The sequence below is a fragment of the Thamnophis sirtalis genome, unplaced genomic scaffold (assembly GCF_051295495.1).
Source record: "Thamnophis sirtalis isolate CommonGarterSnake01/CBP01778 unplaced genomic scaffold, rThaSir2_p1.2 scaffold_10, whole genome shotgun sequence".
NCBI classification, from domain to species: domain Eukaryota; kingdom Metazoa; phylum Chordata; class Lepidosauria; order Squamata; family Natricidae; genus Thamnophis; species Thamnophis sirtalis.
This window is the reverse complement of record NW_028261390.1, coordinates 30,316,476-30,332,377: the sequence shown is the minus strand read 5'-3', so window position 1 is coordinate 30,332,377 and position 15,902 is coordinate 30,316,476. Positions and strand designations below refer to the sequence as shown.

At 46.4% G+C, this 15,902-nt stretch overlaps 1 protein-coding gene and 1 long non-coding RNA gene across 3 annotated transcripts in view; one reads left to right on the top strand and one right to left on the bottom strand.

The window, feature by feature from the left end:
- MAML3 (mastermind like transcriptional coactivator 3) overlaps window positions 1-15,902 on the bottom strand; it is a 352,805-nt gene that overhangs the window by 172,410 nt on the left and 164,493 nt on the right. Inside the window, exon 1 of one of the 2 annotated variants that reach the window (XM_087724366.1) lies at window positions 3,016-3,062. The exons of the other annotated variant lie outside the window; for it this stretch is intronic. The gene's annotated coding sequence lies outside the window, so the exon portion shown is untranslated. Of the gene's footprint in view, window positions 1-3,015; window positions 3,063-15,902 lie in introns of those variants that run through there. 2 annotated transcript variants of the gene reach the window in all.
- The window catches only part of LOC148043828 (uncharacterized), a 41,319-nt gene that overhangs the window by 17,881 nt on the left and 7,536 nt on the right, over window positions 1-15,902 (top strand). The window lies entirely within an intron of this gene.

Below are 15,902 nucleotides of genomic sequence, written 5' to 3'. Positions count from 1 at the left end.
CGTTGCCTCATAAGCCCCAGCAATGGCCTGACACAGCCATCATCCAATAGTAGCCGAGGATACTCTGGCTCCCAATATTCATGGCTGAAAGGATACAAAGAGGGCCTCCGAACCTGCGCACCCCCGCCGTCCACCTGAGATAGACGCGCAAGGCACGCCGGACATCCGAACGATGCCAAAGTCGCTCCCTATCGCTAGAAAGGGCCAGGCAAAAATTGGGCAGAATAATTTCCTGTGCCCTGTGGAAGGGGGTGTTCACCTTTGGGAGAAAGGTGGGGTCAAGGCGAAGTTCTACCCTATCCTGGTGAAATTGACAGAGGTCATCTTTGGAGGATAGGGCGCCCAGCTCCGTGATACGATGGGCAGAAGTAACCGCCACTAGAAAGGTTACCTTAAGGGACAGAAATCTCAGATGAGCAGTCCTAATTGGTTCAAATGGGGGCCCTGTTAAAGCCCTGAGCACCAGGTAAGATCCCAGGTCAGGAATCTGTGGATGGGAGGGGATGAGATTAGCCGCCCCCTTGAGGAAATGTTTGATCAAAGGAACGTGGGAGAGAGAAGGAGAACCCACTCTCCCCAGAACGGAAGATAGTGCCGCTACCTGTCGATGCAGGGTGTTATGTGATAGGCTGTCGTCCAGCCCTTTCTGTAGAAAGTCCAGGACTTTGGGAATTGTGGCCTTGGCTGGGTCGATGTCCAGTGGGGAACAACATCTGACAAAGGCCGCCCAGGTGGAGTTATATATCCAGGTTGTTGACAGATGCCTAGAGGCCTTGATGGTTCCTATGACCTTGGAGGACAGGTTAGCATCCCTCAGGAGTCGCTGTTCAAGAGCCAGGCAGTCAGATGGAGCCACTGGGGCTCCGGGTGGATCAAGACCCCCTGGTGCAGGATGATCTCCCGAGGGATCCTCCATGGATGGGACACTGATAGTTGTACTAGTTCTGCAAACCAGGGTCTCCTGGGCCAGTAGGGGACTATCATGACTAGAGCCCTCTCTGTCATTACCTTCCTGGGGGTCCCCGGGATAAGGGGAATGGGGGGGAGGCATAGAGTAGGCCCGGAGGCCATCTGCTTCTGAGGGCATCCGTGCCCTCCACGGTTTGGCTCTGGAAACGGGCCATATCTGGGTCTCTGGGTGGGGGAACCATAGATCCCCAGTTCCAGTCTTGGTGGTCTTCCTGGCCTTGTGCAAAAGGGTTTTGAACATGGCCAGGAGAAAAAGACCTGTGGAAGAGGGGGGGGGTCCGGAGGAACGGTGTCCTCGTCCTCCGAGAACCCCATGTCGTAAAGGTGTTCCTCCCCCAGGATGGATCCCTCACTGATCATGGAGGGGAAGGGAGCCCTGTGATGCTGCAGGTTGTGGCTGACCTGAGTTCTAGCAGAGTGGGAGCTCCTGTCTCTCTGGGTGATGCCCCAAGAAATGGCCGCTGAAATGAGCCTCTTAATGCTCTCAGGGAGGTGTTCCAGGTCCTCTAGGTCCTCATGAGAGGAGCCTGGATCCTGTGGAGCCAATCTATGCGCAGGATAGTGTGCTCTGGAGGTGCCCTCCATGGGTCCCCAGCCACCTCCTTGCTAGTTCCAGGGAAGCAGAAGAAGAGGACACTCCCTGCCTGGAATAAGCGTGAGATCTAGATGGGGAGGCTGAAGGTGAGGACGGTCTGAAGCCCTTAGGAGAACCTGATTAGTTAGATGAAGGCCTGACTGGGGATCTAGACCTGCTGGTCGATCTGGGCCTAGTTGATTGGGCTTGCTTCTCGGCCCTGGCAAAGGTTTTCTCCAGGGTCTTCTGTCTCTTTGCCTCCTCTTTCGTTATGGCCCTGGATTGGCGCTGAGCTGCCATGGTTTTGGCTGCAGGGGCCCTGGTTTGGAACCCTTGCCTTGGTCCTCCACAACTGCCATGGAGGCCTCTACTGGGCCTTGAGTAACCTCTGGTCTCGCCTCCATCGCCCCACTCACGTGATTGGATAAGTCCTCTGAAGGCCCCGCCGGAGCCTGGACCTTTGGGAGCTTTGCAGGCTGTTTTAAAATTGTCTCTCCGGTCTGAGGCCTTTTTGATCAGCCACATGGCCATTAGAGGCCTTCCGCACGTGGTGTCCCAAAATGGCAGACGGAACTCCGTGCGCTTGGCTTGATTTAATGGCAGCCGCGACTGGCTCTCAAACGTTGCGGCCATTTGCCCCCCATGGGATAGAACTGCTCCTGCACTGAAAGGCCCACGACGAAGCTTTCCTGTCCTAGAAAACGGCTTCATGGTGTCTCTGAAGCCTGGGACAGCGCGGATGCCGGCAGCCATCCTATTTGAAGGCGATGGCTGTGCGGAGCTTTTTCGCGCGTTCCCTGTGAGCGCCGGCAATCCGAAGCCTCTAGTTTCGCTGCTCACTGTTTGGAAGGCTCCTGAAGCTGCGCTTCAAAGCTCGTCACCCCCACTGGCCTGGGAATATAATTAAGAGCTCGAGGCCCGCGGAGACGGAGGGCAATGCCCCACGGGGCTCTCCCCAACCACGCGAGGCAGAAATGACTGTCCCTTGTGCCGCAACAGAATTTGAAGAAATTTAGAAATTTAGAGTTGTCAATGAATCGAATTACAGATCTGTATTAATAAATTATTCCTACCTAGTAATAACTCAACAGTGCTTGGACCAAAAGACTGAGAGGAAACTGGGAGATAAGGAGAAAGAAGGAGTATTTAAGAAGTTTTCTCTCAGTCTTTGGACCAATCAGGCTTTGAAAATACCCACACGTAACCCCTCCCTCTCTTCCACTGGAAAACAGGAGGTATAAATTTTTCTGTATCAAATTTGAGGAAAATGAAGCCTGGGCTTCAAAGTAGACTGCAGTCTACTTTGTCTTCTTCTTCCATATGTATTTGCTATAGAGCTATTAGATGCTTTCCATTAAAACAGTGAAACACAGGCTCTTTGGATTTTCAGAAACTAAAATTTGGCAGAGAAGCCAGCTACTCAGGGAAGATATATATACTTTTGTAAGAAAGGGAACAAAAACCTTATTTACCTCATATTGATGATGACCACCAGGGAAGTGGGAGAGGCTCAAAGCAAAGAAACTGAAAGTGAGAGAAAAGATATACTGTTTGCTTCAGAAATCCAAATCTGTTTTAAAAATAGTCCTCAGAACAGAAGCTTGGTAAGATTTTATTGTCTTTAATAGCAAAGGAGATTAGTGAGATCATAGCATGCTGAAGGAAATTACAGATCTAGAAAGGAAAAGAAAGAGTCCTCAGGGCAAAAAGACTTACAAAATGGCTTCCATACCATTCAGAAAAAGGTATATCTGAAGTAAGATGCCATCTTCTCTGGTTGATAGATTGTTTCCTGTTGTGACTCAGCAGAAGTTTGTTGTGAGTTGAGTCGGGATGCAGGAATAACAATGCAGCTGGGACTCGTTAGTGTGGGTTCTGGAGATAAAAGGTGCCATGCCCTGGTTGCAGAAGTCAACGTTCGTCGTTCGTTCATGGTTCATTGTTCATCGGTCGTGGTTTGTTTGTGAGAGACACTTGGATAAGTGATTTGCTTTCTGTAAGCCTGATTCAAAGAGACACTTGGAGAAGTGATTTGCTTTGTAAGAGATCTTTGTTTTTGCATTCTGTTATCTTCTTGCCACAGACTTTATTTATGTTTATTTTGGGCTCGCAGCCAGCGGTAGCCAGGACTGATAAAGTTATTTCCTTTTAAGTCTGTCTGCCTGTCGTCTTTGAACGAGCGAAGGAGGGGGGGACAGAACAGTTTCCTATCCCATCCCCTTATCATTGGAAGGTCCAGGTTTTGGCCTTCAAAGCCTGAAACCGTGTTGAACCAGAAACTAACCTGCATAAGAGCAGAAGTCAAAATCAGGACTACTCCACCAGTAATGGTAGTGTCGCAGATGGGTACCATAGGAAGGATTTTTCTTATATGACACCATATTGCTCTGCTCACCTACAATACAGCCAATGGTAAAATCCTATTAATTCTGACAAGTCTTTGGGACTCCCATTGATTGGTTATTCATTTGTTTTGTCTCCATGGTGTGTTCTGGAGCTTCTACCTAAATCATTTTGTATTGTCAAAGTGTGACCAGATTGCTTTAAATTATTGCATATAATTTATGTCTGGGTATCTGTGTTGCACAATATGCTTCACAACAACATACTTCAGATTAATTTATCCACTAAAATCCTAATGTTATATACTAGAGATATCTTTAGCAAGGAAAATATTCGTGGTTGACATGAGGGATCTTCCCTAACTGGCTTGTTTTCTTGCACTGATGATGTTACCTAGTTTGGGTAATGAAATGTCTGTAAGAAAACAAGCAATCTGAGAGAGCACCAAGCATCCTTCACATCTTTAGCACATAGGGAGATTGAAGGACAGATTAAGATACAGGCACTGATAGCTTAATTGAAGATGAAATTAGAACTTCAATGCTATTTTACAATATTCTTCATCCCCACCACTTAAACGTCTTTCTCCAACTTGTCTAAATCTGTTGGTGAGGGCAGAGAACACCATTTAAATGTTGTAAGTGAATGGATAGGCAATGTAGCTACAGGAAATTAATGCAATATGAATGTTGTTTTATAGGTATATTAAGTGGAATGCGATTATTAGTTGTGTATTGTTAGTAACTACCTATCTTACCTTCTTGTTTATAGCACATTTTGCAACACGGTTCTCCAAGTATTTACATGTCATCTAAATCTATTGCTGCAATCCACACAAACGGCTCAAACTCCTGAAATATGAATTGCTCTATTGTTCTCTTACTTTCTTATATTTCAGTTTGTTCTTCTAGTAAGGAGAATCAACTAAAAACGTCTACACTATACAGCCCCAAATTTGAACTTGAAATATTTTTCAGCAGTCTTTATAAAAAAAGAAAAGAAAATCAAGATAGCATGTATATGAACAAATCTACTATTTTCCCCAAGGCTATATTCTTTGTGGTTTCTTCAGTATTGTGCATATATACCTCTGGTGTTTACCATCAGCAATTTTCAACATGCTGACAAGACTAAAAGTGACCACAGAGCCGACGCAAGCAAAGTAGGAGAAACATAAGTGGAAGCACTATGATTTTTCAGTTTTAAACTTTTCACTTTTCCGACAGAAATTAACAAGGTGGCCTGGTTATCCTGGAAGAGGATTTAATCAGTGAATCTTGGAGTAGACTCTCTCACCCTCTTCTTTTCACCTTCTGTTTCATTAACCAATAGAGCTTTGTTCCTGATGTTGCTATTTTAATGGCTGAAGTAAGGAAAGCTGTGGGAGAAGGAGTCATTCCCACTACAAAGGTTATCTTTCTCCCTGTGCAGACGATTTTGTTCTGTTTCCCTATTATCTATCTTGCCATATTTTGTATATTTTATAGTTGTCACCCAACATTATTTTGTTCGATTAACTCAATTAGTGAAATGCCCTATCTTAAAACAACATGAAATACAGCTGCAATCCAGAATATTCAGGATTTCTTATTAGTTAAATGAAATTTAGTTATTTTGTTTAGTTAACTGAAATACTAAATTCAATCATCATTTTTAAAAAATTATATTGAATGCCAGATGTCTTTTGATCTCTCTCCTCCAGCCTTTTTAAAAATGTGACTAATAGTAACATCACTCATGAATCCTTCAATGTTGAAATGGTTAGAAATTTCATAAATAAAAGAATACTGATATTTTCTGCAAAGATTCTGAGAAGGAAAACATGAACTAAATACTCTGCTGTTGGTATAACATGATGCTCAATAGTCGAACCAGACAAACGGAACCCTACTAATTTATTACACCTTACATTACAAAATGGAAGGAAAATGTGTAGCAACTCTTACGTAGAAATGTTCTAAATGAACATTATGATACAGGCTTCATAAAGTTTATGAAACTTGGGAATCCCTTTTTGGACTTCCCATAACCTGTTGTGCACACAAATGTTTCTGAGTATTATCGGTCATAATGGAAGTTCTATTCCACAGTACCTGAAGGTTATTTAGTTAAGGAAAAAATTCTTCCTCCATATATTAGTGTTTCTCAGTGCAACAAGAAGATAGAAGCTGTAAGAAACATTGGCAATAGCCTGGTTTGAAAACTGAACCCACCTAACAATTCTAGTATTCTAATTACTTATATATAGGTAGTCCTTGTTTAGTGACTGCCTTGTATAGTGACCATTAGCAGTTCTAAACAAGACCTACCTGTACTAGATACAGTCTATCTCAAGTACTTTAGTTAAATACTATATAATCCTTAAAAACAGAAAAAAATCATTATGACATTCTAACAGAGGTTGCTACTGCAAATGCAAATCTGAGACTTTTGCTACTTTACAGATTTATTGTAAAATGAACTTTTTCAGGTAAGATCTATTTTCCCATGTGCTTATATCAGACAGTAAAGCGCTTATTACAGCAAAGATTCTTTTGTATTACTAATGTATCTTATGTGGCATAATCCTATCTACTTTTAAGAAAAATTCACACTGATTTCAATTAGATTTATTTCCAAGTGCACACAAGGCTGCAACCATAATGTCGGTATATTTATTGGGGCACAAAATGGGTTGTCAGATAGGTTATCCACTATTCTCTCTTTATGGCAGTACAAGCTGTAGATTAGATGTTTGCATCTCTCTTACACATTGAAATCAGAAATCTGGTAGCACCTTTTCTAACTAGCATATTTTATGAAATAGGAAATTGTCAGCCACAGCTCACTTTTAGCAATGCATAGAGTAGCTAGGCTGTTTACAGGAGATCAGGTAAGGGAGAACGATAGCAGGACTTGGAGGGGCAGAGGGATTTGTTATGCAGATGCAGGTTAACTGTGTGACAGCTTACAAATACCTTATCAAATCATCACAGATAGCCCTCAACATACAACTGTAGTGGAGCCTGAAATTTCTATTGTATGTGATAACAGTCATAAGTCATGGGACCAGACCCAAACGGTTTTTTTTTTTATTTTATTTTTTATTTTCCAACATACAAATACAAAAAACTTAGACAATAGACTACATTTACACAAACACATTGGAACACTTCATGTTCCTTCTTATAGCAGTTTCAAATCAGTACAATTCTCTTTATGCTGTTTCCCCTCCTAATGTGTTTTACTTAAGTTTCAGAATTTTTAACCCTCTTATTTCATTATCTTTTACTTATCTATCAAATATATTTGCTGGTTATCTCTGATAAACTTTATTTCTCTTGGGTATGTGTGTATATGCCAATCCTCCTTAACTTATAGCTTTTAACTTTATTAGATTCTTTCATTAATCTTTGTTTCTTTACCATTTTTCCCATGTCCGATAATATTCTGTCTCTTCTTTTCCCTGAATTTCTTTTGTTAACTTGTCCATCTTGGCACATTCCAGAATCTTTCTTATTATTTCGTCTTCTCCCAACTGTAGTGAAGCCTGAAATTTCTATTGTATGTGATAACGGTCATAAATCAAGGCACTCATGGGACCAGATCCAAACTTTTTTTGCAGTGATTGTTAAGCAAAAGCTGTGGTTAGATGAATATGGCAGTTGTTAAGTAAAAACTGGGATAGTTAAGTGAATGAATGTATTCCTGTGGATGTGTTTTTCTGGAAACCGGCTGGAAACTGGCAAAAATGTTGTAAATTGAAGAACGCTGCAACTGGATGTAAAAATGAACTGGTAGTCAAGCACCCAGAATGTGGTCAGAAAGTTGTGCAGCTATGAGAACTCTGGAACTGGGTTGTAAATTAAACTTAAGAAAATCTCTATAATGATATACTGTTATATTTATCAATGGAAAAAATGTATAAAATGCACAAGGGTGCTGCTGACGTATACTGGAAATGTGAACAAGAGAGGACCTTTTATTGTGTTTGCTCAAATGCATACAGAGATTCAGAATATCTTAAAAATATAAAATTAAGACCAAGTGTATACCTTTTGGGACTGGTGGACAAATAGTTGGAAAAAACTCACAGAACTTTGTCTTTTATATGTACAATGGTGAAAAGATCTGACATTATCTACAATGGAAGTATGGATGGTGAGGTTAATGGAGCTGGCTGAGATGGTGAAACTGGCAACTTTCATTAGAGAAGACATTAGTTTTAACCCTGATTGAAAATCTTTTTTGGACTTTTTGCAGAAAACAGGAAAAAAGTAAGATTATGATATATGGATTTGATTATTAGAAATAACGTTCATTTTCAGTGGTCTACTATTATGTTGTAAACAGTTTTATGTAAATTTCTACTTATATATGTTGTAAAAGAAAGACGGAAGTCATTTATTTGAATTTGTATTTCCTTTTCATTTTTTACATCTTCCCCTCATTTGTCTACTATCCTAATTGTATGTATGTATGTATGTATGTATGTATGTATGTATGTATGTATGTATGTATGTATGTATGTATCAGGGACGTGCAGTCACTAGAGGCAAGGGAGGCGGAGCCTCACCACTCTCCTCAGGAAAAGAAAAGAAATTTAAATATTTTTTTTAAATAATTAAAGCCAAGATAGTTGCTACCAGATTCCAGGTCCCAGTGGCTTGGTGTCTGCTTAGTGTTAACCAAAGCAGGAGGCGACAGAACTCGGGGCCTCTTTTCCATAAGGAACTTTTCGCCTTCTAAAAGTTAAGAAAGAGTTAAAAGGCAAAGAAGTTCAGATGGAAAAGAGGCACTAATTCTCCCGCCTCCTGATCTGGAAGCAGCCAATCATGTCTTCTTGAGCACGCTTACGTTGGGCGGGTTATTTCGGAGGGCGCGCTTCAGAGGAGAGAGGAGTGGGGGAGAAGGAGGAGGCTCGCTCTTCACCCCTCCCTAACCTTCCCAGGGTCCAGATTCCCTTCGCTGCAAGCCTTGCTGTCTCTTGCATCCCAAAGGTGGGTGGGTGTGGGAGCTTTGGTGGCCCCAATTCTTCTCTGGGGGGTGGGGGGTGTCTCCTGGGGCTGCTGGCTAGATAGACTCCCGAGGAGCGACTCCTTCCCTCCTAGTCCCCCTGTGGGTGGCTGGAAATGTCCGCGCATTTCAGCCAGCCACAAAACGCTTAGCTGGGGGTTTCCTTACAAGAGCCAGGCTCTGCGCAGTGCCGGGAGGCCACGGAGAAGCTTCGCTCCGCTTCTCACTCAGCTTTTCCCCAGAGGTGATCCGAGACTTCAAGCGGCGGAGCTTGGAGAAGCAGCGGCCGCAGGCCAGGTCAGCGGGTGGGCGGTGGGGCACTTTGCATCGTGGGAGCCGCCAAGCGCCTTTGCTGCAGACCCGGGCGCTTGGTGGCTCCCGCGATGCAAATTCCCCCCCACCGCCGAGGCCGCAAATTCCCCCCCCCACCGCCGAGGCCGCAAATTCCCCCCCACCGCCGAGGCCGCAAATTCCCCCCCCCACCGCCGAGGCCGCAAATTCCCCCCCCCCACCGCCGAGGCTTCGCAAAAGGATGCCCAGCTGAGCCGCACGTCACTGTTATGTATGTATGTATGTATGTATGTATGTATGTATGTATGTATGTATTTTACATAAATATCGTGCTCTTGGCGTACCACATTGCTTGCGGAGACTGTCTTCATGACCGTTGTCCTATTCTGGTAGGTTTCTTCCATTCAATCCGCCAGAATCTGTATTTACATGCTAGGGATAGACAAGTCTCTATCTCACCAAAGGTCAATGACCCAACGGCTACCCTCAACCTGGTTTTGCCAGCCTGTTGAAGCTGTTGCCCATGACGCCATGACAGCTCATGTTATGGACAACGGAGAAGCTTCAGAGGCCTTTCCCGTTGCAAATGGCATCAAGCAAGGGTGCGCGTTGGCACCAACTCTGTTCAGCATAATGTTTTCACCCATGCTGTCAGACGCCTTCCATAACAGTTCCTTGGGAGTTAGCCTGAGATACAGGACTGATGGGAAACTGTTTAACCTGCGAAGATTCCAGGCTGCCACCAAGATAAAGGAGACTGTGCTACAAGACCTCCTTTTTGCTGACGACTGTGCCCTGAATGATGGATCACAGCAGGAAATACAAGCCAGTGTGGACAAATTCGCAGCAGCATGCAACAACTTCGGCCTCCTCATTAATACGAAGAAGACTGAAGTGATGCACCAGTCAGCTCCAAAAACCCACCATCAAGAGCCCACTATCACAGTAAAGGGACAAAAGCTGCAAGCAGTGGACCAATTTACATACGTTGGCAGCATGCTCTCCCACGCAGTGACAATTGACATTGAGATCAACTGCAGAATCGCCAAGGCAAGCTCTGCATATGGCAACTACTGACCAACGTGTGGGACTGCCATGGAATAAGCCTTGCTACAAAGCTCAAAGTCTACCAAGCAGTAGTGCTAACTACCTTGATGTATGCCAGTGAGATTGTATACAGGAGGCACGCTAGGTAATTGAACCACTTCCACACGACCTGTCTCCGCACGCTTCTGAGGATCCAGTGGCAGGACAAGATGCCAGACGCCAGAAGTCCTCTCCAGACCAGGCCTGCCATCAGTTCACACCCTGCTGATGAAACCCCAGACACGCTGGGCAGGCGATGTTGCAAGAATGCCAGAGCATCACATCCCTAAACAGCTCCTTTATGATGAGCTGTCTCAAGGAAAGCGATCACTGGGGACAAAGGGAGGGATACAAAGACACATTAAAAGCCTCCTTCAAGTCCCTAAATATCAACATCACCGCCTGGAAAACCCTGGTACAAGATCGATTGACATGGCGCACATTGATCCACCTAAGCTACCAGACATTTGAAGACAAAAGAACAACTACAGCACAAGAGAAGCGAGCACTCCACAAGTCCAGAGCTGCAAATGCTGCAACAATGGTGCCTACATGTCTACCCGACATGTGGCAGAACATTCCATGCCTGTATAGGCCTTACCGGCCACTTGCGGACACACAGCTCACAACCTGTTAGATGTCAAGGTCTTCTTTGAACACAATGGACGAACATCATCAGGTATCTTACTGTATATGCTGTCCATCTCACAGTCCGAGGCGGAAGTTTTTAATCTCTTTAATTTAAAACCTAATAAAGTTATTTCAAGGGGGGGAAAACCCTTCCTTCTTCCTCCTTCTATTGAAATTTCAATTTAATTCTGCTCCATTCAGCGGGTCACATTCAGCGGGTCACATGCTCGACCTCGTATTCCTCTCAGAGCAGTGGACTTGTGATCTTGGTCTGAGGGGTAATGAGATCATACCCCTGTCGTGGTCAGACCATTGCCTACTGAGGCTTGACTTTCGGAGGCCAAACCTCCGCTGTAGGGAGGAGGAACCGACCAGATGGTTCCGCCCCAGGCGACTTATGGATCCCTTGAGGTTCCAGACGGAGCTTGGGGCTATTCCTGATACTCTCGCCCACAGTCCGGTGGAGACCCTGGTTGCTGCCTGGAACTCGGCAGCGACGGGGTCCCTTGACCGGATTGCGCCACTACGGCCGCTCCGAGGCTGTGGATCCAGGAGGCCCCCTTGGTTCACCAAGGAACTCCGGGAGAGGAAGCGCCGGAAGAGACGCCTAGAGCACTCGTGGAGATCCAACAAATCCGAATCGAGCCGAGCACTTTTAACATCGTGCATCAAGGATTACATCAGGGCAATTAGGACGGCAAAAAGATCTTATATTGCCACCTTGATTGCCTCCGCCGAGTCGCACCCAGCCGCCCTGTTTAGGATAACCCGTTCCCTCCTAAATAGGAGGGATACAGGGGACCCCTTACAGGGAAGGGCTGAAGAGTACGTCCAGTTCTTGGCGGACAAAGTTGCTCCGTTTCGGTCGGAGTTGGACTCCGATTCTGCAGATCCAGCCGAGGCACAAGGGGATAATCTGGCAGACCACCGCTGGGTTGAGTTTCAGGATGTTGCCCCTGGGGATGTGGACAAGGCCATGAGAGCTGTGAGTGCCTCCACATGTGTACTGGACCCGTGCCCCTCCTGGCTGGTTGTCAACAGCAGGGAGGTGACACGGGGCTGGATCCAGGCAGTTGTTACCGCCTCCCTTCGGGAGGGGGTCTTTCCCCCCGCACTTAAAGCGGCGGTGGTGAGACCCCTCCTGAAGAAACCATCTTTGGATCCAGCCGTTCTTAACAATTACCATCAAGTCTCCAACCTCCCCTTTGTGGGGAAGGTTGTTGAGAAGGTGGTGGCCTTTCAGCTCCAGCAGGCCTTGGAGGAAGCCAGCTATCTTGACCCATTCCAGTCCGGCTTCAGACCTGGCTACAGCACAGAAACCGCTTTGGTCGCATTGACCGATGACCTCTGGAGAGCCAGGGATCGAGGCCATGCCTCCATCCTGGTTCTCCTTGACCTCTCAGCGGCTTTCGATACCATCGACCATGGTATCCTTCTGCGACGACTGCGAGAGGTGGGGGGTGGGAGGCACTGTTTTGCAGTGGTTCTCCTCTTACCTCTCGGACAGGTCGCAGTCGGTGTTAGCTGGGGGGCAGAGATTGAACCCTAGGCCCCTAACATATGGGGTGCCGCAGGGTTCGGTCCTGTCCCCCCTACTTTTCAACATCTACATGAAACCGCTGGGCGAGATCATTCGGCGGCACGGGATAAAATACCACCAGTATGCGGACGATACCCAGCTGTATCTGTCCGCCCCATGCCAACTCAATGAAGCGGTGGACGTGATGAACCAGGGACTTGAAGCTGTTAGGGACTGGATGAGGGCTAACAAACTCGTGCTCAACCCGGATAAGACCGAGTGGCTGTTGTGTTTCCCTCCCGCCAATTTGGCAAATATTCCATCTCTCAGGCTGGGGGGCCAAACATTATACCCCTCAGACAGGGTCCACAACTTGGGAGTCGTCCTGGACCCACAGCTGACTTTCGAACACCATTTGTCAGCTGTGACCAGGGGGGCATTTGCCCAGGTTCGCCTGGTGCACCAGTTGCGCCCCTACCTGAACCGGGAGGCACTCACAACAGTCACTCGTGCCCTTGTGACCTCTAGGCTGGAGTACTGCAATGTGCTCTACATGGGGCTGCCCTTGAGGAGTATTCTGCGACTTCAGCTAGTCCAGAATGCAGCCGCGCGAGCGATTGTGGGTGCACCTCGCTTCACCCACGTAACACCTATCCTCCCCGAGCTGCGCTGGCTACCTGTCGATCTCCGGATACGCTACTTGCCACCTATAAAGCCCTTCATGGTAGTGGATCTGGGTACTTGAGAGACCGCCTACTGCCGATCACCTCCACACGACCCATTAGATCTCATCGTTTAGGCCTCCTCCGAGTTCCATCCGCTGGCCAATGCCGACTGGCCACCACGCGGAGGAGAGCGTGGGAGGTGGGGGTGGGAGGCACTGTTTTGCAGTGGTTCTCCTCCTACCTCTCGGACAGGTCGCAGTCGGTGTTGGTTGGGGGGCAGAGATCGACCCCTAGGCCCCTAACATATGGGGTGCCGCAGGGTTCGGTCTTATCCCCCCTACTATTTAACATCTACATGAAACCGCTGGGCGAGATCATTCGGAGGCACGGGATAAGATACCACCAATACGCGGACGATACTCAGCTGTATCTGTCCGCCCCGTGCCAACTCAATGAAGCGGTGGACGTGATGAACCGGGGTCTCGAAGCCGTTAGGGACTGGATGAGAGCTAACAAACTGGTACTCAACCCGGACAAGACCGAGTGGCTGTTGTGTTTCCCTCCTAATAATTTGGCTAGTGTTCCATCACTCAGGCTGGGGGGCCAAATTTTATACCCCTCAGACAGGGTTCGCAACTTGGGAGTCCTCCTGGACCCACAGCTGACCTTTGACCACCACCTGTCGGCTGTGACCAGGGGGGCATTTGCCCAGGTTCGCCTGGTGCGCCAGTTGCGACCCTACCTGAACCGGGAGGCTCTCACAACGGTCACTCGGGCCCTTGTGACCTCTAGGCTGGAATACTGCAACGTGCTCTACATGGGGCTGCCCTTGAAGAGCATCCGGCGACTTCAGCTAGTCCAGAATGCGGCCGCGCGAGTGATTGTGGGCGCACCGCGGTTCGCCCACATAACACCTATCCTCCGCGAGCTGCGCTGGCTACCTGTTGATCTCCGGGTGCGCTTCAAGGTGCTACTTACCACCCATAAAGCCCTCCATGGTAGTGGATCTGAGTACTTGAGAGACCGCCTCCTGCCAATTACCTCCCTACGACCTATTAGATCACACAGATTAGGCCTCCTCCGAGTTCCATCCGCCAGTCAGTGTCGACTGACAACTACGCGGAGGAGAGCCTTTTCAGTAGTACCTCCGACCCTTTGGAACGATCTCCCCGTGGAGATTCGCACCCTCACCACCGTCCAGACCTTCCACACAGCCCTCAAGGCCTGGCTATCCCGTCAGGCCTGGGGATAAAGATTCTAATCCGTCCCCACCCGAATGATGAATGAATGTTGTGTTCTATTTTTACTTATGTATTGTCTCATGTCTTGTCTTGTATTCCCCTCCCCACAAATTGTAAGCCGCCCTGAGTCCCCTCAGGGAAAAGGGCGGCCTATAAATAATAAACAAATCAAATCAAATCAAAATCAAGCCTTCTCGGTGGTAGCCCCGACCCAATGGAACGATCTCCCCATGGAGCTTCGTACCCTCACCACCCTCCAGACCTTCCGCACAGCCCTTAGAATCTGGCTATCCCGTCAGGCCTGGGGCTAAAGATTGTAACCCGCCCGCATGGTATGAATGTTGCGTTTTAATCATGTACTGTCTTATATGTAAAAGTCTGTTTCCCCCCCCCCTTCCTTTGGATTGTGAGCCGCCCTGAGTCCCCCCAGGGAAAAGGGCGACATACAAATAAACAATCTAATCTAATCTCTAATCTAATCCATGTGGAACACTTGAAGGTGCATTATTTGTGCATTTAGCTTAATATTCTGCCCAGAATGAAAGACTATATTGGAATAAGCTATGCTGATAGGTGTAGAGTAGACCTTCTGGTTGGGAAATTGAAGTCCACACCCCTTCAATTTGCTGAGGTTGAAAAACATTGGTACAGAAAGTATGGAAGATGTCCTTGATGGGAATATGCAAGAATCATTGGATAGGGGTAAGGAGTTGACATTTTGTTAAGTCCAGAACAATGAGATAACATTTGAAAACATCTGAGGCTGACACCTCCTAATTCTTTAGAGTGTAAGAAGGAAAGCAGGGCAGCACAATCAGATTTGTAAGATTGTGCTATTGTAGTGAAATCTCAATACAACATTTTTAGGTTTGAAACAGCACTTTTCCTTAAGTAGGCAGTTGAGTAATATCTGTTATATACTAGCTTGGATCAGGGGGATTTATGTTCCCGCTGCCTTAAATCTTAAGGTGACCAGATTTTCAGATTGGTAAAGAGGAACAACATTGACCAGGGGGAGGGGGGGGGCGGCTTGATTTAAAAATTTATATTTTGTCAAAAGGTCACAAAAGGCGATTACATGACCCCAGGACACTGAAACCATCATAAATATGAATATATTGCCAAACATCAAAATTTTGATCACGTAACCATGAGGTTGCTGCAATGGTCGCTAAGTGTGAAAATGGTCGCTAAGTGTGAAAAATGGTCATCAGTCACTTTTTTCAATGCCATTGTAACTTTGGTCACTAAACTCATTATACCACCTTTCTTGCCACAGTTCTTAAGGGAATAACTGCAGCTGATAAGTTAGTAACATAAGTGAATCTAGTTTCCCCATTTGACTTTGTCAAAAGGTCACAAAAGGCGATTACATGACCCCAGGACACTGAAACCATCATAAATACGAGTCTGTTGCCAAACATCAAAATTTTGATCATGTGACCATGAGGATGCTGCAATGGTTGCTAAGGGTGAAAATGGTCGCTAAGTGTGAAAAATGGTAATCAGTCACTTTTTTCAATGCCATTGTAACTTTGGTCACTAAATGAACTGTTTGAAAGCTAAGGCTAGCTTGCATTATAATGCCT